Raw genomic sequence first — 27,942 nt, 5'->3', positions numbered from 1 at the left:
TTTCTCTTAACCAGTGTCAAAACCCATAATTTCTTAAAAGATGCAGAAACCACTATGTAATATTCTTTGTTGGAGAAAAACGCCTCCAACTCATTTGACTTACAAGCAATGTCTAAGGCAGGCTGCCGGCCTCCACAGAATGAAGAGAATGAGAGAACAGGAAGAAGGGTTTGTTTGAAAGGAGTAACAGTTTCAGGACGAGAGCCTGAACCGCAGCTTAATGTATCAGATATATCAGAATTGCCAAGCATTTCAAAAAAAAGTAGTAGTAGAAAAATAATTTGGAATTTTCTGAAAAAAGTTACATATATATTTATTAACACATCCCAGCAACTCTATTTCTAGGTGTCTACCCAAGAATTTTTTTTTTACCCAAGAGCAGGAGTGCTGGTGGCACAGTGGTTAAGAGCTGGCTGCTAACCAAAAGGTCAGCAGTTAGAATCCACCAGGTGCTTCTTGGAAACCCTATGGGGCTGTTCTACTATGTCCTATAGGGTCACTGTGAGTCAGAATCAACTCGATGGAAATGGATTTGGTTTGGTTTTGGACTCATGAGTAATGAAAACATATGTCCACACAAATGTTTTTGTTAGTTGCCTTCAAGGCAATTCCTACTGATAGTGACCCCATATGTTCAGAGTAGAATTGCTCCATAGTGTTTTCAAGGCTGTGACCTTTTGGAAGCACGTCTCCAGGCCTGTCTCCTGAGGCACCTCTGTGTGGATGTCAACTGCCAACCTTTCAACTCGTGATCCAGCAGTTAACTGTGCCACCCAGGGACTCCTCACATATGTTTATAGCAGCATTATTCAGGAGAGCCCCAAAGTGGAAACAATCCAAATGTCCACTAACGGCTCTAGACACTTTCACCATAGCTATCACATTGTCTGATCTTTTTTCTATGGTGGCTCCATTCTTCTGCGTTTTTATCATATCATGTCACTTCCCCCTTAAACCTTTGATGGCTCCCTATTACTGGCAGAATAAAGTCTAAACTATTGAAAGTGGTATACTACCAACTTCTTTACAAGTATCATCTCCAGCTGTCCTGCACTCCAGCCACATGGTACTAACAACCTGGCCCTGAATATTGTACCAAAAACCAAACCAAACCCATTGCCATCCAATCGATTCCGACTCATGGCGACCCTATAGGGCAGAGTACAACTGCCCCACAGGGTTTCCAACGAGCGCACCTGGTGGATTCAAACTGCCAACCTTTTGGTTAGCAGCTGAACTCTTAACCACTACGCCACCAGGGTTTCCTGAGTATTGTACAGACTTTCATAATTCCGTATCTCTTCTATAGGTCTCTCTGCCTGGAAAACTCACATTTCAAGGTCAAATGAAATAGCATCTCCTCCTTGCTGCCTTCCGTGAGTCCTTCCATTTCTCAGGTAAAATTCTCTCACTGTTTTGTACCAGCGGCTTCTTCACCCCTGTAATTCCGTCAATTTTAACCTTGTAGTAGACTTCATTGTTATCTATCCGCCCCCACTCCCCCGAGGCAGGGACCTCAAAACTGTGAGCACCGTGAAGACAGGGAAAATATCTTATTAAAGCTTAACACAACTGCATCACAAAGTAGCTGTTTACCAAGAATTTGTTAAATGGCTAATATCCATGAATACTACTCACAGCTTCACTGGAAAGCAGCTTCATCTTTAAAAAATATTTGCTTCTTAATGTATATAACAAGGCACTGCACTTGTCTTGCATATGGAGAACATGTTGACAAGCACTTCATCTTCAAGCCTGCAAAGAGCCAACAGTGAAGACAAAGAGCTATGTTTCAGGGCACATCTGCTCCTGTTACCACCGCAGGCATTCCCGGCAGCCCTATCAGTGAAAGCCTGCGGAGTTAACTCAGGCCCTGGGGTTCTGCTTTACAATTCACTGTTGCTCAAGATCACCAAGTTGAATGTCAGAATTCACTGGATTTCAGAACCTCCTCAACTACCATTATTTTGGGGCTTAAGCGAGCCCTTCCAGAAGCTCTCAGAGTTTAATAAAATTTGTTTGGAATCTGTCTTTAAAGGCATTGCTAGGCCACTACCGACGAGCGCACTAAATTGCCCTAACTTCCTTGGGAATCCAAAGACCACTATTAAGAAATTGGCAGATTTAAGAGGCAGATTCATTTAAGTGTAAAATAAAATGGGAGGAAATAGCTACTTAGTCCCACTTTGAGGAGGAAATGAGGGTTGTCTTCGCTTGTGGCTTTAATCATATAAGGCATGTGCTCATTTGCTGTTTTAAAATATTTTCTATGGCTTTTCTTTTTTTTTTTTTTTTAATGGCAGGACAAACAGGCATTTCAGGGCAGAACAGAGGGAGGAAGTTAAGACCACTGAGGAAGCATCTGAGAGCTTCAGAGTTACAACACAGGGGTACATCTACTGCCTAGTGGGCTCCGAGGTGGGGGGTGCAGGTACATGTCAGAACTCAAGATGGATCAGAAGCTAATAGCCTGGAACCAATAGAGATTTGTGAGAGGGATCCTATGTGTGCCTTTTGTGACAGCTAATCATTTGATGGCTTAAGCGAAAACCTATACCTTGATTGTAACTGAAGTATAAAATTGATGACAGAATTTTGTCCTCAGTGAAGAAGATCTGTACAAATTCTTTGCTGTTTATTAAAAGATGTGATTTATTGAAAGCAAGAGAATCACTACAAATAATGAGATTGTAAACAGGTTTCCAGCTGATACAAATAGTAATCATTTGTCTACTAATTTGTGCATATGTTAGAATGAGTTAATTTCGCGTTTGCCTAATTCTTGGTGAGTAGTGACGATTGTTACTAAAAAGGAACTGAAGATTATAAACCACTTTCGTACTGTGATTGCCTGAAACGGGTAGTCCAATTATTATAGTTTACATAAAGAAATGACAAAGTATGGCTATTTCCTTTGGCAGAATATATAGGGAGAGAAGGGCAGATGATTTGTTAATTTTTCTGTCCGGCCAAATGGAAAGTAAAGAACAAAACAACATACTTCTTTTGCTTTGAACTCAGTACAGTATCCTCTTTCCCTGTGAATCTCTTTAAGGAGGAGAGTTAATCTTTCTATTATTCACCTCTGTACCTTAACAGCACAAGGCACATACAAGGTACTTGGAACATCGTTTTAACATCAAATTGAATACCAGCTTTCTGTCCTTTTCCTTTGAGAAAGAGCAAACACTTCCACACCGATGCAAAAGAAAATACACCTCCATATGGAATGAAAATACCATAGCACTAATTTGTGAGATCAACTCTGTGCGTGCCTCTTCCATGACCCTCTCTGAGAACATTCGGTCTCTCATGTACTCTAGAGAGTATAATGGGATCCATGGTCATATTTTCAGCAAAGGCACACCATGTGACAGGCATCTTGGTACACTTCTGTGGGCACTAAGTATGTGCCCGACAAGGTGGGGAGAGGAAACGAAGGGTTGTTTAGTGTTTGTCCTCTATGATCAAATAAAGAGTTAAACAGAACAGGCTTCTGCCAAAGCACCTTCTTTGCGCCCCTATGAACCCAGAATTTATGACCATGGTATTTAGTACAGTGTCATCTTTATAATGTGCACAAAAAAAAAAAGGACTCATTGATTAATGACATTTAATAGAATACTAGGCTAAAGACGAGCGGGAAAACTTTTACATCTAAGGGTTCAAAATAATGGTTTTAAAGTCTGGCTTAAAATCTAGCTCTTCTGATTAAATACAATATTCTTTCAGCCAGATCATTCTGCCTAAGAGAAAGCCAGACAGCCTGTTACGGAATGAAACCAGCAAACTTGGCATTGTGGGCATCGGACTGTAATCAGCAGTGCTTCTGACCACAGTATCCCCCCCTCAACAGGGCCCTTCTCCTGGACGTGGTTAACAGCAGCCTGGGAGTCTGAAAGAGCCAAGGAGGCTCCTCACCTACCGTCCTCAGTGCCCCAGAGTGACCAGGGTCCTAAAAAGACAGCTTCTGTCCAAATATTTCCTTGCCAAACTGCAAACGGATACACTTAAATCACAGACTATTGGAATTACTTACAATTAATTGCTTCCAATCAGAAGAGGATGCCTTTGCTGACCTGATTACCATCATGTACGAACCACAAGATATGGGTAAAGGCAAAACAAGAGATAAGGTATGTCGTGATTTAAATTTTAACTTCTGGTGGCTGGGTCCTGCTCTACCTTTCCCTGGCCATGTGATCCCAGAGTGTCTTGCACATGGGAGTTTAAGAAGTGGTGCAAGGCATTCCTCTTACCCCAAATATATATAAAATCTGTAACAACACACTCTCATACAGCACTTACTATATGTCAAGCACTCTACACAGATTAACCTATTTAATAAGAATGATGATGACAACATAATCAAGGATATATAACATTTTTATTACCATTTCAGATCAGTAAATTGAAGCATAATGTAGTTAAATAACCCACCCAAGGTTATACAGCTAATAAGCAATTGTGCCAGAGCTTGAATCCAGGCAATCTAGCTCTTGAGACCTTGTTAATAACAACTTAGTTATACTATTAAAGCTCTTCATCATCTATGAAACTTGCCAAGTTATATCACCAAGGGTAAATTTTAATTTCCCATCACAGACATTGCAGTTTGTCACTTGGCTACCTGATGTGACCATCCTCTTCAGGTCCTTCTCATAGGTGTTCACCCATTCATTCATCTACCCAACATACATTTATTGAGCACTTACTGTACAGAAGCCACTGTGCTCAGAGTTGGGGATAAAAAGATGGAGAAGACAAAGGTCACAATCTATCAAGAAAGGCAGGTCCATATTCCAATGAATGCTACATGATTCATTGTTCAGAGTGCCACAGGAGCACATAGGTCTGGGTGACTGGCTGCTTGCTGGGGCAGGAAACTTTTATACCATCGATAATGTACCCAAGTCTTACAGGATGAGAAACACATTGAGTGGTGGTTTCATGGCTATATTATGATTGTGCTGAAAACTTTCCAGTGTGAAAGTCTTCATTCCTTTTTCTATATTTATGGAAGAAGGCCAAAACACAAAGTGGCACAATGATACAAGTTGGGATCCTAGAATGTAGTCTTAGAATGCGGCCTTCAAAGATCTATAAACTGCCTGATACTGTATACAAACTGTGTGTGTGTGTATAGAGCTACATTTTTCTGGGATTTTTTAAACCAAAGTCTCAAAATGGTTTGTATTTCCCTAAAAATTTTTTAAAATAACCAGGCTAAGAGTTTTAACTATATACTCATTGCTTTTGAGTCAATTCTGACTCATAGCGATCCTATAGGACAGAGTAGAACTGCCCCATAGTTTCCAACAACTGGCGGGTGAATTTGAACTACTGACTTTTTGGTTAGCAGCCATATCACTCAACCACCGTGCCTCCAGGGCTCCTCCAACCAAATGTGGAAATTAACATACAATATTATTAATATCACACACAAGTAAAATTTTGCTGAAGATCATTCAAAAGTGGCTGCAGCAGTATATGGACAGGGAACTTTTAGGAATTCAAGCAAGATTTAGAAGAGGACATGAAACCAGGGATATCACTGCTGATGCCAGATGGATCCTGGCTGAAAGGAGAGAATAGCAGGAAGATGTTTACCTGTGTTTTATTGACTGGGCAAAAGCATTGAACTGTGTGGATTGTAACAAAATATGGATAATATGGATAACATTGCAAAGAATTGGATTCCAGAACACTTAATTGTGCTGATGAGGGACCTGTCCATAGATCAGGAGGCAGTCATTCAAACAGAACAAGGAGATGCTGTGTGGTTTAAAGTCAGGAAAGATGTGCATCAGGGTTGTATCCTTTCACCAAATTTACTCAATCTACATGCTGAGCAAATAACCCAAGAAGCTGAACTCTATGCATCAGGATGGAGGAAGACTCATTAACAATCTGCAATATGCAGATGACACAACCTTGATTGCTGAAAGCAAAGAGGACTTGAAGTTTATTGATGAAGATCAAAGACCACAGCCTTCAGTATGGATTGTACCTGAATGTAAAGAAAAAAATCCTCACAACTGTACCCATAAGCAACATCATAATAAACAGAGAAAAGATTGAAGTCGTCAAGGATTTCATTTTACTTGGATCCACAATCAACACCCATGGGAGCCGCTGTCAAGAAATGAAACAATGCATTGCATTGAGCAAATCTGCTAGAGAAGACCTCTTTAAAATGTTAAAAAGCAAAGATGCCACCTTAAAGACTAAGGCGCACCTGACACAAGCAATGGTGTTTTCAATAGCTTCGTATTCATGTGAAAGCTGGTCATTAAATAAGGAAGACCTAATAAGAACTAACACCTTTGAATTGTGACATTGGCGAAGAATATTGAATAAACCATGGACTGCCAAAAGAACAAAAAAAATCTGTCCTGGAAGAAGTACAGTTGGGGTGCTCCTTAGAAGCAAGGATGGTGAGAATATGTCTCACATACTTTGGATATGTTATTAGGAGGAATTGATTCCTGGAGAAGGACATCATACTTGGTAAAGTATAGGGTTAGTGAAAAAAGAAGAAGATCCTTAACAATATAGATAGACACAGTGCTTGCAACAACAGGCTCCAGCATAACAACCACTGTGACCATGGTGCAGGACTGGGCAGCGTTTTGTTCCGTTGTACCTAGGGTTGCTATGAGTTGGAACCAACTCGACGGCACCTAACAATAATAACAAGAGTTTAACTAGTGAGAACAAAGTTGATACAGGTCTCTGTTGTTTTATAATTCATTGGTTATTATATTTATGCCTAGTTCACCATATAATAAAACGTACGTATGAACTCCCCTGTTTCAAAGCTCCTCAGGGTATTTTTTTAAATCACTGGACTCAAGACAGTCAAGCCATATTTTAAGAAGAATCACTAATCACGCATTTAACACCAGTCGCCCTATGCTAGATTGTGAAATACCCTGCCTTAGAGATTATTAGGAAAATGGTTGGTTGATAACATTACTTTCTTGTCTGTCCATTGTGCTTAATATATAGCCCTTTTTCCATTTTCAAAAGTGGAATTTTTATGTGTGCTAAGTTTACCAACTGACCTAAATAAGTGAATTAGAGAAGAAGAGTTGATACCATACCATGTCCTCCCAACGGTCTTTAATTTATTAGCTAAGAAAATTAGCAAAATTTTCTTAGTTGGTACCCTGTTCTATGATTTCAACCTATTCTTTCAGGCACTGAAGAAGGACTTTCATGAGAAGCAGTACAACTTAGCAAAAAGATTGTGAGCTTTGGTCTCAAATAGAATCCAGTTCAAATCCTAGCTCTGCCTCTAACAAGCCATGTTCTTTTGAACATGTCAGTGACTCTTTCAAGTCAATGACTCCTTATAAAATAGATTTTATAACTCTTTCTAAGCTGTAAAGAGTACTTGAGAGAATACGCGTGTCTTTCACAGGGTCTGCCCCTCAAAGTATATGACTACCCTCCAATCAAAAAGTAGGTAAGAGCTAACAAATGTATTCCCATCACCACTACCCCCACCCACCCATCACACAATACGTTTCGTTTCTGGGCTCCACAGCACTTTGCTTTAACACTTAACATATTCTGCATGAAAGTTAGTCATTTTCATGACTCTCTCTGATGTGGTGGTCTCTCACATTGGCTTTTATTCCAAAATAGTTTTAAACGTGGAAAAGGCCAATCAAATACACTGTTGGGATCACAAGTAGAGGCTTGGAGGTGTCTGTGAGTTAGTGAAAAAGGCTCAGCTAAAGCCACCATCTCTGGAGAAAATATTCATCGATCGCTTGAAGATTGAAATCTAAACTACAGCCCGTCGGCCAAATCTAGGTGGCCCCCTGTTCTGTCCAGCTCATGAACACTGTCATGCTCATTCATTAAGCATGTTCTATGATTCTATTTTGCTGACCCCTGCTCTAGAGCTGGGCTGTCTAATAGAGATATAAGGCAAGCCAATATAAGTAATTTAAAATGCTCTAGTAGCCATATTTAAAAAGTGAAGAATTTAGTAATATAAATATATGTAAAAGTATTAAAACATTATTAATGAGAGATTTCCCATTCTTTTCTCATATTAAGTCTTCAAAATCTGCTGTGTATTTTGCACTCATACCACACATTTTTCGGACTCTCCACATCTCCGGTGCCCAGTAACCACATGTGGCTGTTGGCTACCATATCGTAAAGCACAAGGCTGGAGGTTCATGTGCGACTGACGTTAATATGAAGACAGAAGCGGATGTGAGAACCCTTCAGCCCCCAAGGCCTCGGCTGGGTCAATGATCTAACGAGTAGATTACCTCTGGGAACCCTGCCAGGCCATGGGTCCCTAGGAGCCTATGTAAGTCAAAACAGGGAATAAAAGCCAGGTAAGATTAAAAAAAAAAAAGATAAAGGCCAGGAAATTTAGAATATATGCCTGAGAGAGAAGGATGGCAGAAGATGACAGCTCCCTCCCCTGCCCATGAAGCTGCTCACAGATGCAATGAATGTGTGTGTACACATAGTTGCTTCAAGTTTTATAAAATTACATGTCAATTTCTTTACCACCTAGATCTGGCATAATTCTTATAGTTGCTACATACTCCTAAAGAGTCATTATCTCTTGAAAGGCAAGAACAATATTTAATTCCTCTTCCTATGGCATCGTGGTACCTAGCATGGTGTTTGGCACTTAGGATGTGTTTAAAATGTATTAATTGAAGCTGAAACTGAGCGGTACAATACTGATAAATGAATAATGGACAAATGATGGACTTACTGGCTGAAAAGAAACGTAATAATAAACTAGCTTTTCAGTGATAACAGTTTCAATCTTCCCAGGATGCCTGTGGTTTAATAAAGATCACAGTCTGAAGGTTAAAGAAAGTTCCATCGACAAATACCAAGTATCACTCTGTCAATGGAAGAAGTAAGCCTTTGTTCATTTGGTAGTGTTTAGGGCCTGGGGGAAAGTGGAGGTTTTCTCATTGCTTCTGACCACAAGTCAGTCATACATATTCTCTTTGAAAATTGAGACAGATAATTTTAACAAAACAAACCAATACAAAGGTCCTTGTGGGCCAAGCCTGCAGCAGAGCAATGCCTGCTCAAAATTCTGTACTAGTGAAGCGGACTTGATTCAGGTTGCTCATGCATTGCTACTCTAAGTAAGTTATGGCCCTAATCTGCATAGATTTCAAGGCAGTGAGATTCTATATTGTGCAAAAGTTTATAACAATCTAAGCTACAAACTTCCGAAACCTCGGGATTGTCAACACTGCACTGCAGCTTCTAAGCCTCATGTCTGTAAGCAGATATTTCTGTTTTGGCTTCTGGAATGTCTGTCTTCCACATCCAAAGGGCAAACTTCAAATTGCTCATATCACAGGAAAGTATTTGTTGTATGCAGAGACAAAATACCTATTATTTTCCATTTTCTAGGTTTCGGAGCCACAATTCAACCAGTATCAGTTAAGCTAGGTTCCCTAATAGTGAGACAAAGAATTAAATAGTATTTTTCTATGGAATATAGAAGGTTACTGAATATCTCCAGTGTGGAAGCATTTGGAATAGTAAACTATTATTGTATTATACTATACTACATTATATATGTGTGTGTGTGTGTGTATTTTACATTACGGTAGACTGAATAAAGTAAAAAAAAAAAAAAAAAAACCCTGTCCCCCAATCCTCATAATTTGTGAATATGTTACCCTACATGGCAAAAGGAACTTTGTAGATGTAATTAAGTTAAAGATCTTGAAACGGGGAGAATATCCTGGATTATCTGGATGGGTCCAATTTAATCACAAGGGTGCTTATAAAAGAGAGATAGAGGGGCCCAAGTCAGGAAGAATGTGATGGTAGAAGCAGAAGGAGAGACAGAGATAGAAGATGTTACACTCTGGCTCTGAAGACGAAGGAGCCATGAGCCAAGGAATGCAGGCAGCCCCCAGAAGCTTGAAAAGATAAAGAAACTGATTTTTCCCCATATCCTCCAGATGGAATGCAGCCCTGTCAACCCATCTGTGGACTTCTGACCTCCAGAATGATAAGAGAATAAATTTGAGCTGTTTTAAGCCACTAAATTTGTTACAGAAGCAACAATTATATATACACATCACACTTCCGTTTGAATAATAACCCACTGCCATTGAGACAATTCTGACTCATAGTGACCCTACAGGGCAGAGCAGAACTGCACCATAGGGTGTCCAAGGCTGTAATCTTTACAGGAGCCGGGTGCCACGTCTTCCTCCCACAGAGTGACCGGTGGGTTCAAACTGCTGACCTTTTAGTTAGCAGCCAAGTGTTTTAATCACTGTGCCACCAGGACTCTCTTATTTGGATAATAGCTTTTAAAAATTGAGTTATTATTTAAATGTTACATTTACCTGAGTGCTTTCAAGGAGTTGAACTCCAGGTATTCCAAAGGCATTAAGTTTCTTTGGAGACTTAACAGATTCCTGCTAGGTATAAGCTATCATATCTTTTACAAATTAAAGGCAAGCAAGAGAGTAGAATCCCCAGTAGATGATGTTACCAACTGGGGTAGATTCTAAGAAGGAAAAAGGTATAGCACATAGAGGGAATCTGAACTTATAACCAAGAAATGGACTGGAACCAGTACTTTTTGTACCTATTACAAATTAGTCTGGTCTGGGTACATATTCCGTCATACCATCACAACCACCTGCTAAGATCATGCTGTCAATTAGTGAACAGCGGAGCCAGAAGTTAAACCGAAGTTACTGTGACTCCAACATCCACGCTGTCAATGTTCTACCACTCGGCATCTCATTCATTCTCTACAATAATACTGTTTGTTCATGTTCCTGATCCTGCCCACTCCCTGATGCATATTCTAATGGATTTATAACTTAGATTCAGTACCAAGGTACCCATTTCTTTTTAACTTGTGCCCGTCTCCCTTCCTGACCTACAGTTAACTTGGCATCTCTTCTCCATATTTTTTTTTTTTTTTTTTTCTTTTGTACCTATATTATGATGACTACCCACTGTAGACTTCCATTATCACACTGTCATACTAGGGGACTGGACAGATCACCTTCTTCTCCTCCATGAACAGGCTCCTCTCTGTTGTCTGTCCTTAGCCTCCATCCAGCAGGAACCCGCTTCAAACTCCAAACTCTGTCTCTAGGGTTACATTTAAAAGTGCCACATGTAACTATAAAAAGTCATAGCATGGTCTTCATTTACCTCGTCCCTCACTACTGTCCTACAGTACACATTCTCGTTACCTAAAGTTAGGGAAATGGAGTTAATGAAGGTAGTAATGATAAAAGATGATGTGCTTTTCAAATCTAATGAATCTTCTTTCTCTCTCTTAAGAATCAAGAGGAGAATGCTAAATCCATGTGAACTTTAGCAAAGACACTATGCTTCATCCTCATTTCATAAACATGATAAACAATTATGGTCAACACACATCATATTTGTCTCCAAATTACAACCTGATAATTAGTACCAAGTATTGGTACCAAGTATTCATATCCCAGTGAACGTACCTGCTTTAATTATAAGCAGATATTTTCAATTGCTCATCTCTTGGTATAAGTATTACATGCAAAATCAAAAAGATTATTAGGATGGGAAGTAGGTTTATTTTACTTTGCAATTGCCTCTAAACATCATCTGTGCCATAAAAACAAAAAACATTTTCATACATCGTTCCGTGGGGAACAGCTCTGATAATTTTAGAAATATAACTATACTCAAGATACTAGGAAATTGCAGAAAGAATTTCCATCTTCCAAATTAAAATAAATAGGAAGCTTATGTGACAATGTGTTTAAAATTAGTTTTAAAAAGCGTAGGTGTTATTATTAGCATTAGAAAGTCTGCCAGAATACCAAATTTTCAAAGACCTTCTAGACAAAAATTCAGCTAGGCCTTTTAAATATTATTCCAGGCTTGAGATTCCTCTTTACAGTAAAGCTAACTCAGTAGTCTATTCCTTTGACTCAGACATGAAGTCTCATTGTCCTGCTTTCTGACTCACAAGGAGGTATATAGCTATCTTGCTGTGATACCCTTCTGCTTAGTTATTGTTACTTATATATTGCTATGTAACAGTTTACCCCCAAATTAAGTGACTCATGGCAACAATAATTTTTTTTTAATTTCATTTCATTATTCCTTTGCATCAGGAACTTAGGAATGGCTTGGATGGATGGTTCTGGTACAAATATTTTCATAAGGTTGCAGTCAAGATATTGGCCAGATATAATAATAGACATATAGACCAATGGAATAGGATTGAGATTCTAGAGCTATGCTTTCACATCTCTGGTCAACTGATCTTTGACAAGGGTATTAAATCCATCCAATGGGAAAAGAATAGCCTCTCTAAAAATGATACTAGGACAACTGGACACATGCAAAAGAATGAAGTTGGACCCATACATCACACCATATATGAAAACTACCTCAAAACGAATCAAAGACCTAAATGGAAGACCTAAAAGCATTTAAAACTCTTAAAAGAAAATACAGAGGCAAAGCTTCAGAGCCTAGTTTTCAATAATCGATTCTTAAATATGACAGTGAAAGCATGTGCAATAAAACACAAGACAGATAAATGCGATCTCATCAAAGTAAAAAAACTTTTATATATCAAAGGACTTTCTCAACAAGGTGATGAGACAACCTAAAAATTGGGAGAAAACTTTGGGAAACCTTATGCCTGATGAAGGTTTAATATCCAGAATATGTAAAGAACTCCTACAACTTAATAATAAAAAAACAAATGACTCAATCAAAAATGGACAAAGGAGATGGACAGATATTTCACCAGATAGGATATACGAATGGCCAACAAACACATGAAAAGATGTTCAACATCATAAGTCATTCCAAACCCACTGTCATTGAGTCGATTCTGACTCATAGAGACCCTAGAAGACAGAGTAGAACTGCCCCAGAGGGTTTTCAAGGAGCAGCTGGTGGATTCAAACTGTCCACCTTTGATTAGCAGTTGTAGCTCTTAACCACTGCACCACCAGGGCTGCTCGTAAGTCATTACATAAACGCAAATAAAAAACACAATGATATGTCACTTCCTGCCCACTAAGATGGCCATAATTAAAAAAAAAAAAAAGTGTTAGTGAGCATGTGAAGAAACTGAAACCCTTATCCACTGCTGGTAAAATGATAAAATGGTACAGCCACTGGGGAAAAAGTTTGGCGGTTTCTCAGAAATTAAATGTAGAACCACCATATGACCCAGCAACTCCACTCCTAGGCACAGACCCAAAATAAGTGAAAGCAGGGATACAAACATGCTTGTAAATCAATGTTTACTGCAGCACTATTCAAAACATCAAAAAAGTGGAAACAACCTAACTATCCATCAATAGATGAACATATAATCAATATGTGGCATATATATATATATATAATGGAATATTAATTAGCCATAAAGAAAAACAAAATTCTGATATATCGTATAACATGGATGAACCTTGAAAATATTACATTGAGTGAAATAAGTCAGTCTCAAAAGAACACTGTATGACACCATTTATATAAAATATCTAGAATAGGCAAATGAATAAGACCAAAGTTCATTAGTGGTTACCAAGGATGGGTGGGAGGGAGGGAGAAATGGGACACTGAGCTTCTGTGAAGCGTGATGGAAAAAGTTGGAAATGGATATTGGTGATAGATACACAACTATTTACTTCTAAGGTTACTCACTCACATGCCTGGTAAATTAATTCTGATTGTTGGCAGGAGGCCTCAGATCCTGGTCATGTGAAATTTTTATAGGGATGCTTGAATGTCCTTATAACATGGCAGCCGGCTTCCCCCAGAGTGAATGATAGGAGAGCGAGGTGAAAGCCACAGTGTCATTTATGACATAGTTTTGGAAGTTACCATCATTTTCTATTGGTACAGATAAACTCTATTCAATGAGGGAGGGAACAAACAAAAATGGTAATACCAGGAGGCAAGGACCATTGAGGGCTGTCTTAGGGACTGGCTAGCACAGCTAGAAAATTCCAATACCCCCACCCCCATTCTGAGGGATCAGATGATCCACCTTCTTTACAACAGATGTTCTTTGTCTTTGGACTTGTAAAATCAAGTACTCAAACTTCTTACTCAGGAATTCAACAAACAGTGATGAAGTAGCTATTTCATGTCTATAAACATATAAGTCATAAGATTTAAAGGTAGAAACTAACTTCAAATTTCTTATTCACTGTAGTTCTCCCTAATGTGTTGTGGCCCCTAACTCCCTCTCCAACATCATTGCCTGCCACTCTCCAGCCTCCTGCTTGCCCCTAGAACATGCTAGGCTATTGTCGTGTAGGACCTTTGCCCATGTGCTTCTCTCTTTCTAGAAGACTTCTATCTTTGCATGGCTTGTTCACTCACTTATTTGGGACTCGGCTCAAATGGCTCCTCCTCAGAGAGACCTTCCCCAACCACCCATTCTATTATAGCCTTCTTCCTCCTCCTCAATCACTCTTGAAATCTTTTCCCTCATATATTTTGTACCATAAAAAATATCACTACTTGAAATTTTATTACATATTATATTTTTAGCTTGAAGTTACATATATGTCTAACACACTAGACTGAAAGTTCTATGATCATGAGTTTTACATATTTTGTTCACTACACATGACCAGTGTACATAGTACATAGTAGGTATATAGTAGATGATCAATATATTTATTGAAAAAAAAAGACAAATGGGTACATCAATTGGATTCCTTTGGCTCACCAGATGGAACAGGGAAGAATGAATTAATATGATGTCTATGTTTTAAGATCTCATTCTTCCAGGGTTTCTGGATCACTTAAGGGATATGTTCTTTGCTTTGATGACATAATTTCAGTAAATTGTTTTAATCACATTGGAAATTGCCAGTAAGTGTTTGTTTTCCTTAGATGTAAGACTCTGAGATTCAGATATTCCATCTCAATATTGAACAGTCAAACACATGAATGGGTGCCAGTCTAGCTATGTTTCCAAGAAATTCTTAATACCCCAAATCTTAAGTTCCTAGATTTGCAAAGGGCTCTCTGCTGATGCAAACTGCCTCTGTGTACAATGTCCAAAGTTAAATCATGAAGATAGGAAAAATTTAATGAGATGTTACATACACCAAGGATGAAACTTGTGAAATGACTCATGCTTTCTTTTGTCTGTTGTATATTTGTTTCTTACCTGAAAATCAAATGGGGTTCTACAAAATAATTGGCACTTATTTTGGTGACAAAAGTTTAAATAATTCAGTGACTTTCTCAGGACTGCAGATGCCATAGAATAAGTTCATAGGCATATACTACAAAAAGGACTTACCTGTCCTCACTCTCAAATTTGTTGTGTATGGTATGTTGTGGAAATGTCTTTTGACTGGGAATTAGAGCACAGTGTTAGATCCACAACTATCTGTCCGTACGAATTGTGGTCAGCCACTTAAATTTCCCGGACATTAGTTTCCTTATTCATAAACCAAAGTATGACTGTTTACTTTATTTTCTTTCAAATCTAAAGTCTAAACATTTACTTCTCCTCTTCCCTTCCTGCCTTACTCCCTTCAGATTTACAGACGGAAACATAAAGAAATACCTGGAAATACCCTAAAAGTTTAGGAAGAAAAATAATCCTATTTCATTTAATAAGAATCAAAAGATAGGTACTTTTCCATTCACACCACCTCAATTGTGGTTCCCCAAAGCTCTAGAGAATCTTCTAGGATGAACTAAGTTATCACACTTCAGGTCATAAGATACACTTGTGTTTATTGTCCAAACTGGGAGACATTAAACCCCACTCTGCTAATGTCTGCTAAGATAAAGGCAGGTGGCAATGAAGTAATTACAATGACTTTCATTACATGAGCTCCCCACATACAAGATACTCCAGTTGCCCAACTAAGTCCCCTCAAGACAGAGACAGGACTATATTATCTAATTACCTGTAAAACAAACAAACAAAAAAACCTGCTGAACCTGTTGCTGTTTAATCAATTCGAACTCATAGTGACCCTGTAAGACAGAGCAGAACTGCCCGATAGAGTTCCAAAGAGCATCTGATGGATTCGAACTGCCAACCTCTTGGTGAGCAGTCACAGCACTTAATCATTATGCCACCAGGTTTCCTTATCTAACTACAGTGCTTAAAAATTATTTAATAAGTGCAGTGTTTCTCACCACAGAAAGCTCTGCATAAAATTGATTTTAGTCCATTCTGAGCAGAATGTAAACATTTGCACGTAGAAGTTTGTAAGTGAGGAAGTAGTTTGGAGCTAAGCTATACACAAAATGAGTACAGTTAGACAGTGGGGTTTTAACTTAGCAATTCATAAACTTTACCTATTCAAAGTCTGTTTAGTATGCTCTTGAATCAAATGTTCTTTGCTTTTTTCTGAATGAGATGACCATAGTATTGAAACAACTCTAGAGCATGTCCAGTATGCCCTCAACATTTTCCTAGATCATATCTTTTAGAAATGCTTCCCTTTTGGGACTTTGGGTAGTCTCTCTTCATTCTAGCCTACTACTTAAACAATCTGCTTCATCTTCTTTCAATGTTGGAGAGTGGTGAGGTAAGTCACCTAAGCAAAACATCAGGAGACTCCCAAAAAGTGATTGGCAGATTTTTCACCTTCCTACTCAAGAATGCAGGAGGAGGCTGGAAGGAGTAGGTTATACCTATCAAATCTCTAATAGCTCATTACAATGGGAGGGCTAAAAACAAACAAATGAGTCAATTCTGACTCATAGCGACCCTATAGGACAGAATTGCCCCATAGGGTTTCCACCACCACAGCTTCTACGATGGAAGGATTAGTAGAAAGTTAACCACAAAGTAACACCTTTCTTGCATTCGTATAATACATTCCAATGCATTTCCATAAGGAAAACTAAGGAGTAGTAGCATTAAATTATCAGTACATTCCTTTTTCTCTTCAGTAAATTTATTTTTATTTCACCCCACATGGAGCGTGTGTAATGGACTATGAAGAGTGCCTTCCAGAGATGACACTTGATTTTTCAGGGATTAAGTCTGTCTTCCTTCTCTATAGACCATTCTCTAGCACAGGTGAAATTCAGTGGTTCTATCCTTCCCTATACAGTTGTTACCACAATGATATAAGCTGATTTATCAACCATACAAAAAAAAGTTCAAAGTTTGAAGAGAAACCAGGTTTATAGTGTCCTCCTACTCTGTTTTGTGTAGCCCTCAGTTAATTTTTGCACTCCCTCTCCCTTATCTCTCAAGTCTCAGTTCTTCTCAAGTTACCACTGTCTCAAAATGAACTTTCTTTTCTTCACCCAATATCTCCTCAGTTAGGAAGCCCTCCTCCCAGAGTTATCATGACTAAATGATTAAGTAAACCTTAGTGTGACATATTTCAAAGTCTATTTACTTGTTAAAGGGGCATTATGAACTCAAACGTATCTCTAATTCATAGAACATTAAGCAATGAGATGATATGAAAGCTGCCAAGAAAACTTACATAATTATCTAAAGGTCAGAAGGGAACTTCTTGTTGCTCCTTAAATCACATCACACAAACTACTATTTGCTCTTCATATGTGGTAGGATACTGGGGTTTTCTCTTTCTGTGGTACACCTCAAGAGTATTAATGTTGCTTTAGGTAATAACATTTTTGAAACATTGCCAACCCTAATTCTAAGAGGTATTATTATTCTCTTTGATATGGCTCTCTACCAACTATACCGGTGGTTATTAAAATACAATGTGGTACAAAAGATCTCAGATTGGTATATTCCGAAGATGCCTATGACTGGGTTGAATCAAACACATCTTTCTTCTTGTGATTCCCTTCCCTAACTCCTTCCCTTAAGGAGAAAAGAAAAATAACAGCATTTTAAAAACCGGGTGGTATACATCCAGAGTGAAATACTTAATATTTCATACAACAAAATTCAGCAATGTTAACCCATTTTTTACTGAGGGTATTTTCTATACCAGAGTAGCACGTCAAGCTTACTGCCAACAATTATTGGTGTGTTTTGAAGCGTTTCACACATAAACATTTCAAAACTCAGTTTTTATAATCTGAACGTCTTTTGGGCACTTCTGAGTCACTGAAAATATTAAGTTACATTCCCTAATCTTTCAGTATAACTTACTTAATGCAGCATTTTCCAAGGGTTTTTTATATGACCCTAGTCCCAGTGGCACTGAGGGAAAAAAAGGCCTGGGCATCTGTTCCCATAAAGATGACATATGGAGCAGTTCTACTCTGTACACGTGGAGTCGCCATGAGTCAGAAGCAACTCGATGGCACAAGACAAAAACAGTCCAGAGGTTTGCAGGCTCTGCCCTGTGGGCTAAATCCAACCTTTATTCTGTTTTTAATAGCCCGTGAGCTAAGAATGGCATTAACACTTTCAAATGGTTGAAAATAATTACAGGGAGACTAATATTTATGATGTGAAAATTATATGAAAGTCTAATTTCAATCTCCATAATCAAGTTTTATTGGGACACAGTCACATCTGTCCACTTCTATATTATCTATGGCTACTTGGATGCCACAATTGTAGAATGCAGTAGTTGTTATAAAAATTGCATGTTATACAATATATAAGAAAGACCACACATAATATCCTTGATTTTGCTTCCTGGCCTACATTTTGGTTTTGATTATTCAAGTGAAACCTTGATTTTACTATCTGGCCCTTAGAGAAAAAGCTTGTCAACCCCTGCACTACACCAATGAGACGCTCTGTGGAAAAAACAAACAAGCAAGAACAAACAGACCTGGGGATCACTGTGCACTTTCTTCCTCTTTCAGAGATTCAAATGCATGTTAGCATACTAATGGCTCTGAAAATTCAAAAATTGTATCCTATATTTTTTCAAACTTCCTTTAACCATGGAGTGCCCTTTTAAAAATGTCACATCAACCATTTCAGGAAATAGTAGTATTAGAAATATCCAGGAGGGGAATTAACAGTGCTCATAAATGAACTTCATACTGTACTTTCTTCCCCTGACCACAAGTCCAGAACATATATACTGTACTAAGTATGAATACATGATTATAGATACTGAAAAACACCTACATGTATCTTCCTAATTAAAGCACATCAAAAGTACCATAAGACAGGTTTTTACTGTAGTTACAGGATAGAGAGACCCCCCCTGAGGCTGGAGTTCAATTACAGCAAGTCGCCCAGTCCAGGAGTCAATGTTCACCTGCAGATTTCTGCATTTGTGGCACAGAAGTGCTCGAAGGATTACCTAGGAATCACTGCATGACCATGATGTGACTTCCTGGGTCATTACACAGGTAGAGCTTTGAGTTCATCCAGAACCCCTCGTAATGTCCAACGCCTGCCGTGACAATAAAAGAATATTCCTTTGCTTAGTTACTAAAAACATAGATGTCTTCCTGTTTGTAATGTGCCTGGTAGTCTCACTGAGAATTCATTGTGTGGCCAGGACAGTGCTAATCACTGGGACAAGAAGGCTTATATTCTAGTTTAGAATTTAAAATTTCCGTGCCTAAAATGGAAACCCTGGTGGTGCAGTGGTTAAGAACTACGGCTGTTAACCTAAAGGCTGGCAGTACAAATCCACCAGGTGTTCCTTGGAAACCACATGGGGCAGTTCTACTCTGTCCTATAGGGTCGCTATGAGTCGGAATCGACTCGACGGCAATGGGTTTGGTTTGGTTTATACCTAAAATAATGCTTTAAAAAGAAAGCATACATGTAATACTAAAGTGTCCAAGCAATAGTAGGTAAAGAATTCTAATCTCAATAACCAAAACCAAACGTGTTACCATCAAGTCGATTCTGACTCACAAAACCCTATAGGACAGAGTAGAACTGCCCCATAGAGATTTCAAGGAGCACCTAGTGGATTTGAACTGCTGACCTTTTGGTTAGCAGCCAAACTCTTAAACCGCTAAGCCACCAGGGTTTCCTCCAAGTCCTTAGGTATGCCAAACACAGAAGTTGTGCATTGAAACTACTTTACCTCATCAGGATAGAGCCTCTTGAATTGGAAGTGTTAAAGATTGCTTTGCCTACTTAGGCCTTTGTTAAAAGAGGAATTTCACTGTATTTAGAAAATGGAATTAATTAGGGCAGCGTGTGGAATTTATTCACAACATTTGCTACATAAGAATATATTCACTTGAAAGGTTTCATTTTTTTGTCAAGGATTAATTGAAGAGACCTTTATGGCATCTAAATATAGCTCAGAGGAATAATTTAGCGCACCTTGAAATTCACCACATAAATGTGACGTTTCCTTCCCCTGAAACTGGGTGAGCCTTATATATACCACTTTTTGAACCTGTGCCAGATTCTTTGTCTACAGTATATTTTGTAAATTCAGGAATAATTTTATCCTTAGACACTGAATAATCAATTTGATTCTTTTAGGGAAATTTGAAGTTATTGTTATATTCAAAGTGGTAACCTGGAAAAGAGAGACTGGATAGATTGTAAATTCCTGGGGGGCAGGAACTGTATTTTATCAATCTTTTTTATCCCTTTCCGCTTGCTGCTCACTTGACTCTGACTCACAGAGATCCCTTGTACTCCATAGGGTTTTCAGTGGCTGGCTTTGTGGAAATAAGTTGTCAGGTCTTTCTTCCGTTTTATCCCTAGTGTCCCATAATGCCTACCAGAGTAAGCAATTAACAAGTATTGTGGTGAGTGAACGAATATACATATTATAAATCTAGCCAAGGCTGCAAGCCCGTGTATACATTATTACTGGCATATGGTTCTGTCATTTGTTATTTTGGCATCTTTTATCCAAGTCTATACTGACTCTAATACAAATATTTTACGGAAGTTTTAATATAAGTCTAAATGTTTGCATTAAACACCCACACTTTAAAAAAATACATGTATTTTCACGCTTGGAACAAAAATAGAAATTAAAAAACTGTTTGTTTTGTTTTCAGACTTTTGCCAAAACAATTTTAGTAGTAAGTTAGTAGGCAGAGAGAGAGAGAAAGAGAAAATACCAACATTTTTAGGAAAAAAAACAAATCAAAACAGAAGTCTGTAGTCCACTCATCGCAGGATTAGTATGCTAAAAAGAATTCATAGAGTGGTATCTAGGTCATGCCAGGAATAAAATTTCAATTGAACTTTTTTGGCTCCTAAAAGGATACCAAATCTTTTATGTTGACAATTTCCTTATTAGAGATTGGACTTCATGGTATTAGTTCATCATCAGAACTTTCTTGTACATTGTATTCTTTTTAAATGATCTCTTTTATTACTAAACACATAAAAAGCTTTTGAAATGCTCTGAGTTACTTGGCTTCTAAGAGAAACGCAAATAGAGGAAAATACCTCAAAATTATCACTTCTTTGTAGGGCTAAATGTTAATAGCAGACTACCTGGCTTCACTTCAATGCAAAGTCTTTCAAATAGACCTGGAACTCAGGTAATCACACACTTGGGCTTCACATCTTTAGATTGGAAGCCTTGGGTGGTAAAGACTGGCAAGGCTGCTGGAGCTCTTGCTGCTTCTGCTCCTTGTAACAGCTCCTTTCACTACAGTCCTGAAGGCCTTTTCTTAACCATGTGTAGCCAGAAATTCAGTTAGTTCAACATTAAAAAGAAAATCCTGGATTGAAATCTGGATTCATATCACGTTTTTTTAACAGACTATATTTGAATTCTCTTATGTAATATATTAACACTTCATAGGCTCACTGATTTGGTATGCTAAGAAATGTAAACTCATCTTGCAAAAAAAGAGACCATAAAAATAAAAGTGATATATGCAGATGCACTTTAAGGGTTTAAGAGATTGTCTTTGGACTTTGGGCAGATTAGAACTGATTTACAATATTCTTAGGCAAAAAGCTGGCTCATGTGACTTTATCCAGAACGTTCATTTCATCATCTACTGAGCAGCAGTGCCCATTACACCGGTGGACATTCAGAATCAGGATGAGTCAGATAGAGTATTGCTCTTGGAAGGCGACGTTAAGACATAAACATCTCTACATTTGCATACGTGTCAGCTTGGGAAATCACTGCCTCTCAACAGCTTTTAATTTTTTGTTTTTGTAGCAGACAGATGTGAAAAGCAATATTTTCAACATAAACTCTCATTGTCATTCAGCGGCACAAGGTACTGGGGTAATGTACAAGGCAAGGCTGTGGTACAGAGAAGAGGCCTTATAGACCATTGTCTGAAGAAGCTTCTCAGGGCCATTGCCAAGGAGTCCATTCAAACTCATAGTGACCTTATAAGACATAGCCAAGCTGCCTCATAGGGTTTCCAAGGCTTTAATCTTTATGGAAGCAGACTGCCCCATCTTTCTCCCACGGAGCAGCTAGTGGATTCAAACTGCCAACCCTTCAGTTAGCAGTTGAGCGTTAATTAGCCACAGTGAAACCAAGGCACCTCCAGGTTAGCTCGCTAGCTTTATAGATAGATGTAGGTTCCTCAGCAGCAGGAGCTACAGCAGGACTTTCAGTTTTAATGGGCTGATTCTATAAAATGGTCATTGTCTTAGCTTCCTAAACCAAAAAAGCCAAACCAAACCCACTGCCATCGAGTAGATTCCGACTCATAGAGACCCTATAGGACAGAGTAGAACTGCTCCATACGGTTTCTAAGGAGTGTCTGGTGGATTCTAACTGCTGACTTTTTGGTTAGCAGCCATAGCTCTTAACCACTACACCCCAGGGTTTCCACATAGCTTCCTAGTACTGCTGTAATAAAACTACCAAAAATGGGCAGGTTTACGGAACAGGAGTGTATTGCCTCACAGTTTTGGAGGCTCGAAGTCCAAATCAGGACATCAGCTCTAGGGTAGGGTTCTCTCTTGTTGGTAGCCCTGGAAGGTCTTTGGCATTCCTTGGTGTTTGTCTTCACCTGTGTGCATGTATGTGTCTGTGTCTATTCCTCCCTTTTTATGAGTCAGAAGTAATGAGTTTTAGAGTTCAATCTACACTGGTATGACATTAACATAAGGAAAAAAAAAAAAAAAGCCCCTATTTCCAAACAGGGTCACATTTATAAGTACCTGTTACCATTGAGGAAACCCTGGTGGCGTAGTGGTTAAGTGCTACAGCTGCTAACCAAAGGGTCAACAGCTCAAATCCTCCAGGCGCTCCTTGGAAACTTATGAGGCAGTTCTACTCTGTCCTATAGGGTCACCATGAGTTGGAATCAACTCGACAGCACTGGGTTTTGGGTTTTGGTTACCACTAAGTCAATTCTGATTCACAGCGACCCTACAGGACAGAGTAGAACTTACAAGTAAGTACATGAGTTAGGATTTCAAGACTTATTTTGGGGAAACATAATTCAATCCATAACAGTCACTTAACTGAGAAAACATCTGATTCTCTACAGCTGAACACCCTGCATAGTCCCATAGCATCCCTTTGAAGATCATTACCGGGTTAAATGGGGAAAACAATATATTTAGGCTTGACTTATGTTTCCAGAATGAAATGTCAATCAATGAAATCAGATTCTGATGCAAGAATTTAATCTGACTCTCTCAAAACTGATTTCTACAGTGCTCAATTTGGAACCTGATAGAGATAATTCTACTTATTTGTATGATTATTGTTGTTTTTTATTGCTATTATTGATACTAATGTCAATGGTACTTTTATCATTACTACCAGTACTGCTCCTGTTACTATGAGCATGGCTAGCTTCATTACCACGCCCACTCCTTGTCGGGGTTTTCTGCAACAGCCTTCTCACTAACTCCCTACTTCTACTCTGGCCCTTTTATCATCCATTATTGCCTTCCTCACTTCTCGTCATACAATCTCCTTATAGCAACAAATGGAACTTTTAACAATGTGGGTTAGATCACATCACTCCTCTGCTTAAAACCCTCCCATGCCAAGTAAAACCCAAGCTGCTTATCGTATTAAACTTGCCCCTGTTGACCTGACTTCATTTCATACCAAGGCAGTATACCTGGGTGCCGTGGAGGGCACTGTCACTGGGCTCCAGCTACCGTAGGCTTCACTGCCCCCTCATTGAACTCATTTAGCCTCAGAGCCTTTGCACCTACTGTTCCTTCTCCCTGGCGTGTTCATACTCCAGCCTTCAGGTGGCAGCTCCTTCTTGCCATTCTCATCTCCATTTTTCAAGTGTCAGCTCTTGAGAGAGTGTTAGACGGACCACTCAGTCCTGCCTCATCACTCTCTAGCATTTCATCTTTTTTTTTTTTTTTTAACATTACCTTTGTCGTTATTTGCAATTTTCCTGTCTCTTTACATCTTTATTGTTTTTGACTCTCTAAGATGCAAACTTTATGAGGGCATGAATCCCGCCTATCTTATTCACATAATATCATGCTTGATGCATTTTAAGGACTCAATAAATATTTGTTGAGCAAATGAATGGAGGAATAAATTACTATTATTAATGAGAGCTTATGTGGTTAATCACTTAATACGTACCAGACAATATGCTGTGATTAAATATCACAATTCATCTATACTACCACCCTGTAAGGGAAGAAGTATTAATTATCTTAGGTTTTTAGTTGGTCTGCCTGTAATATCTGCAGGGTCTATGGAAAAAGACAAATGGAGACCCAAGCACCTTCAGTGTAAATACTCAAAAGTGATAAACCAAGCTAATCTTCTGTTACATAAAATATGTTCTCCTCTACTACCCTGGCCATATACCTTCATAACAGTGTGTGAGATCAGGTTTGAATCTGAATTCTCAGATTCCACAAAGGGAAATAGAGGCATAGGAAAGAGCACTGTGGATGCCCAGCCCCTCACCCAACTCCCTTAGCTGCCACCGCAGGCTCTGTCTCACACTGCAAGGTGCCTCGTGCACACAGGTTGTGGACACCCCAGCTTGCATGTCGAAGCTCAGTTCACACCCCTTACTCAGCTGTCCCTAGACAACACTTTGTGCCTGTGGTCTACCTACAGGAAGACAGGCAAAGAGGCCTGTGCAGGCTCTGGAAGGGAGCACAAATTTACATGGGCACAAAGTCCCAGGAATCCAGAGCATATTCTAAAAGGGGAGGCATGGGTTCTGGGTAAGAAAGTCCCCCAGGTAGCATGAAGTCATCCTGTGAGGAAAGGTGCAGCCAGAGACAGGTTAGAGCAGAGCTTTCTAGAGCATAAGGCCCAGGGCAGGAGGCCTGTTCACCTCCTGAGTCGAAAATAAAAGGGAGGCCCAAAAAGATAAAAGAGTGAATGGCAGAGTCAGACTTCTAATCCAGCCATTCTAAATCCAGCTCCCATGCTCTCTGCCAAGCTTGTTTGCATCACCGTATGCGCAGAAGATGACAGTATTTGTCATGCACACTGGGGCAAGTCATCCAAGCCACCCAAGCTCTGTCCCGCTGTCTTGCAGGTTAAGATCAATTATTTAGACACATCAAAAACAGTGAACTGGACACTAAAAAGCTGCACACTGTGCTTTAATTTTCATTGTAAAATTCATAGAATTATAAAGACCACACCGAAACATAAGCCAGATTATTTGAATAACAGGTCATTTCATTCCAGCAAAATGTAATTGAGTTCCTACTATGTGTAAATCACCCTGCTAAGTGCTCTGGGCAGGGGAGTGGGGTGGCTACAATGTTCAATGATACAGTTACCAACTTCAAGAGATGTCTCACCTAAGGGGTACCATGCAAGTGAACTGCTGGATATAACACGAGACTGGATACATGAAGAGACTGATAGCACTATGAGGAATTCAGTTTAGTAGTACAGGGGAGGCATGCTTCGTTAATTCTGACTGAGGGAATGCAGATGGCATTCAAATGCATATTGAAAAATGAACAGGATTTGAAATGTTCAGATTGTTGGGAAGGACATTCTAGACTGATACAACAACACGAGTGGAAACATGACAGTGATGGTGACGTCACTGACAGTATTGCCAAGTCCAAGAAGGGTGGATTGAAGAATATTCTGGGCGATGAATTTGGAAAGGTAGTTTTGTGCCAGATCAAGGAGAAGCATGAAATATTAAAGTATCTGAATTTTATTCTTTAGACTACAGGGAGGCACTGAATGAATGTTTTTAAGGCAAGGAGTAACCTAATTCCAACTGTTTTTAGGAAAATGGTTGAGGGGATTTAAAGGAATAAATTAGTACTGAGAAAGCCTTGTAGGCAAAGTAGGCTTTAAATGGGCAGTCATGGTGAAAGTGGATGAAGAATTGTGATACAATTGGACAGAAGAACCGTGAGGACATTGAGTGAATAGGAATGGATAATCAATTAGATAAGGAGATCCAGGAAAGGGCTGGCAAAGATTAGGAGGATGGTAACTGAAAGACTCAGGAGACAGGAACAGATGTTATTAAATACATAGAGTTTAAAGTTAACATTGGAAGAGAAGAGGGACTCAACTGTCCCATACAAGGGCAGAAAGGAAGAGACATTTACGGAGGATAAAGAAGACGTAAGGATATTTGATGAATTTAATAAAGAAAAACTTTTATTTTCTCAGCAAAGCAGAACCCATGTCATCAGTTGAAAGAAAAGGGATGGACTGGAGGATGACTGAGATTTTAAGTAACATTTTAAAACTTTGAAATTATGTAATGGAAGTTGGAAGGGGGCTTGCAGAATAGATTGTTGGATAATTTGGATCTTTATTTGGTTGTTTTTTGTACCCTTTCACTTGATCCACTGATAGATGGAGAAATAAGTCAATAAAACACTAATTGTTAAAGTATTATAGTTTTACAAGAATGTTTTATGTTCTTCCCCAGGTTTTGTTAGGTTTTTTTTTAATGACTTAAATTTTTTATTTTACTTTTTAAAGGATTTATATTTTTAAAAACTGTTAGAAGGGATTATAATAGATGGTCCAGGAAAGAGCTGGAGAAAAATGTAGAACAAAATTATAACTCACAAAAAAGACCGGACTTACTGGCCTGACAGAGCCTGGAGAAACCCTGAGAGTACGGCCCCCAGACACCCTTTTAGCTCAGTACTGAAGTCACTCCTGAGGTTCATCCCTCAGCCAAAGCTTAGAAAAAAAAAAAATTTTTTTTTTTTTTTTTGGGGGGAGACCCTTAAAACAAAATGAGACTAAAGAGGCAAGGACGAGAAGGAAGGAGGGGACAGGAAAGCTGGTGACAGGGAACCCAAGATTGAGAAGGAAGAGTCCTGACATATTGTGGGGCTGTTAACCAATGTCATAAATATGTGTACTGTTTAATGAGAAACTAGTTTGTTCTGTAAACCTTCAACTAAAGTACAATTAAAAAAAAAAAAAAACTAAAAGAAAACTACCTTCATATACATTTGAAAAATTTAAAAACAAACTTCAAAATAATTCATTGGTCAAATTATAATATTAGAAAATATTTATATAAAAAAAATTAGAAAATATTTATATATGAAGGATAAACTCACTAAGCTAAAGTAGCACAGTCAAACCTCATTATTTACAGATTCTGTATTTGTGAATTCATCTACTTGATAAAATTCATTTGTAACCCCAAATCAATACATGTGGCACCTTCCTGGTTATCACGACACACAATGCACAGAGTGGCAAAAAATTCAAGTCACCCAGCATGCAGGTTCCCAGCTGAGGCCAAACAAGGTAGAAAAAAGAAACTGTTAGAAAAGAAAAGGCATGTTTGTCAACAAGACTGATGACAACTTGGATTTATGAATGGATTTTATCAGTGCAAACTAGACCGGTCAACAGAACACTGTAAACAAACTAAATGACTACAGGTGCTGCCATCTTCATACATTCCAGCACATGTTCTAGAAAACACTATGTTTCACAAACCCTTCAGTCTTGACCATAGTACAAAATGGACTAATTGAGATTTTAATTGAAAGAAAAAAAGGAAAGAAAAGCAAACAGCAGTTTGATAAACAGCACCCAAAATCGAATTGGCCCTATTTCGTAGTCATTTATACAAATAGCTGGTTTCACAAATTTAACTGACATTCGCCTACAATTTTATCAACCTACTTTCAGGGTG

At 38.7% G+C, this 27,942-nt stretch overlaps 1 protein-coding gene and 1 long non-coding RNA gene across 3 annotated transcripts in view; one reads left to right on the top strand and one right to left on the bottom strand.

The window, feature by feature from the left end:
* The window catches only part of TRPM3 (transient receptor potential cation channel subfamily M member 3), a 996,165-nt gene that overhangs the window by 737,694 nt on the left and 230,529 nt on the right, over positions 1 to 27,942 (bottom strand). The window lies entirely within an intron of this gene.
* The window catches only part of LOC111749816 (uncharacterized), a 33,735-nt gene continuing 6,953 nt past the window's right edge, over positions 1,161 to 27,942 (top strand). Inside the window, exons 1-2 of the long non-coding RNA XR_002784994.2 lie at positions 1,161 to 1,397; positions 3,733 to 4,136. This is a non-coding gene — a long non-coding RNA (uncharacterized LOC111749816). The remainder of the gene's footprint in view (positions 1,398 to 3,732; positions 4,137 to 27,942) is intronic.

Source organism: Loxodonta africana, chromosome 9, assembly GCF_030014295.1.
Source record: "Loxodonta africana isolate mLoxAfr1 chromosome 9, mLoxAfr1.hap2, whole genome shotgun sequence".
NCBI classification, from domain to species: domain Eukaryota; kingdom Metazoa; phylum Chordata; class Mammalia; order Proboscidea; family Elephantidae; genus Loxodonta; species Loxodonta africana.
The sequence above is the reverse complement of the archived record's forward strand: the minus strand, read 5'-3'. Positions and strand labels throughout refer to the sequence as shown.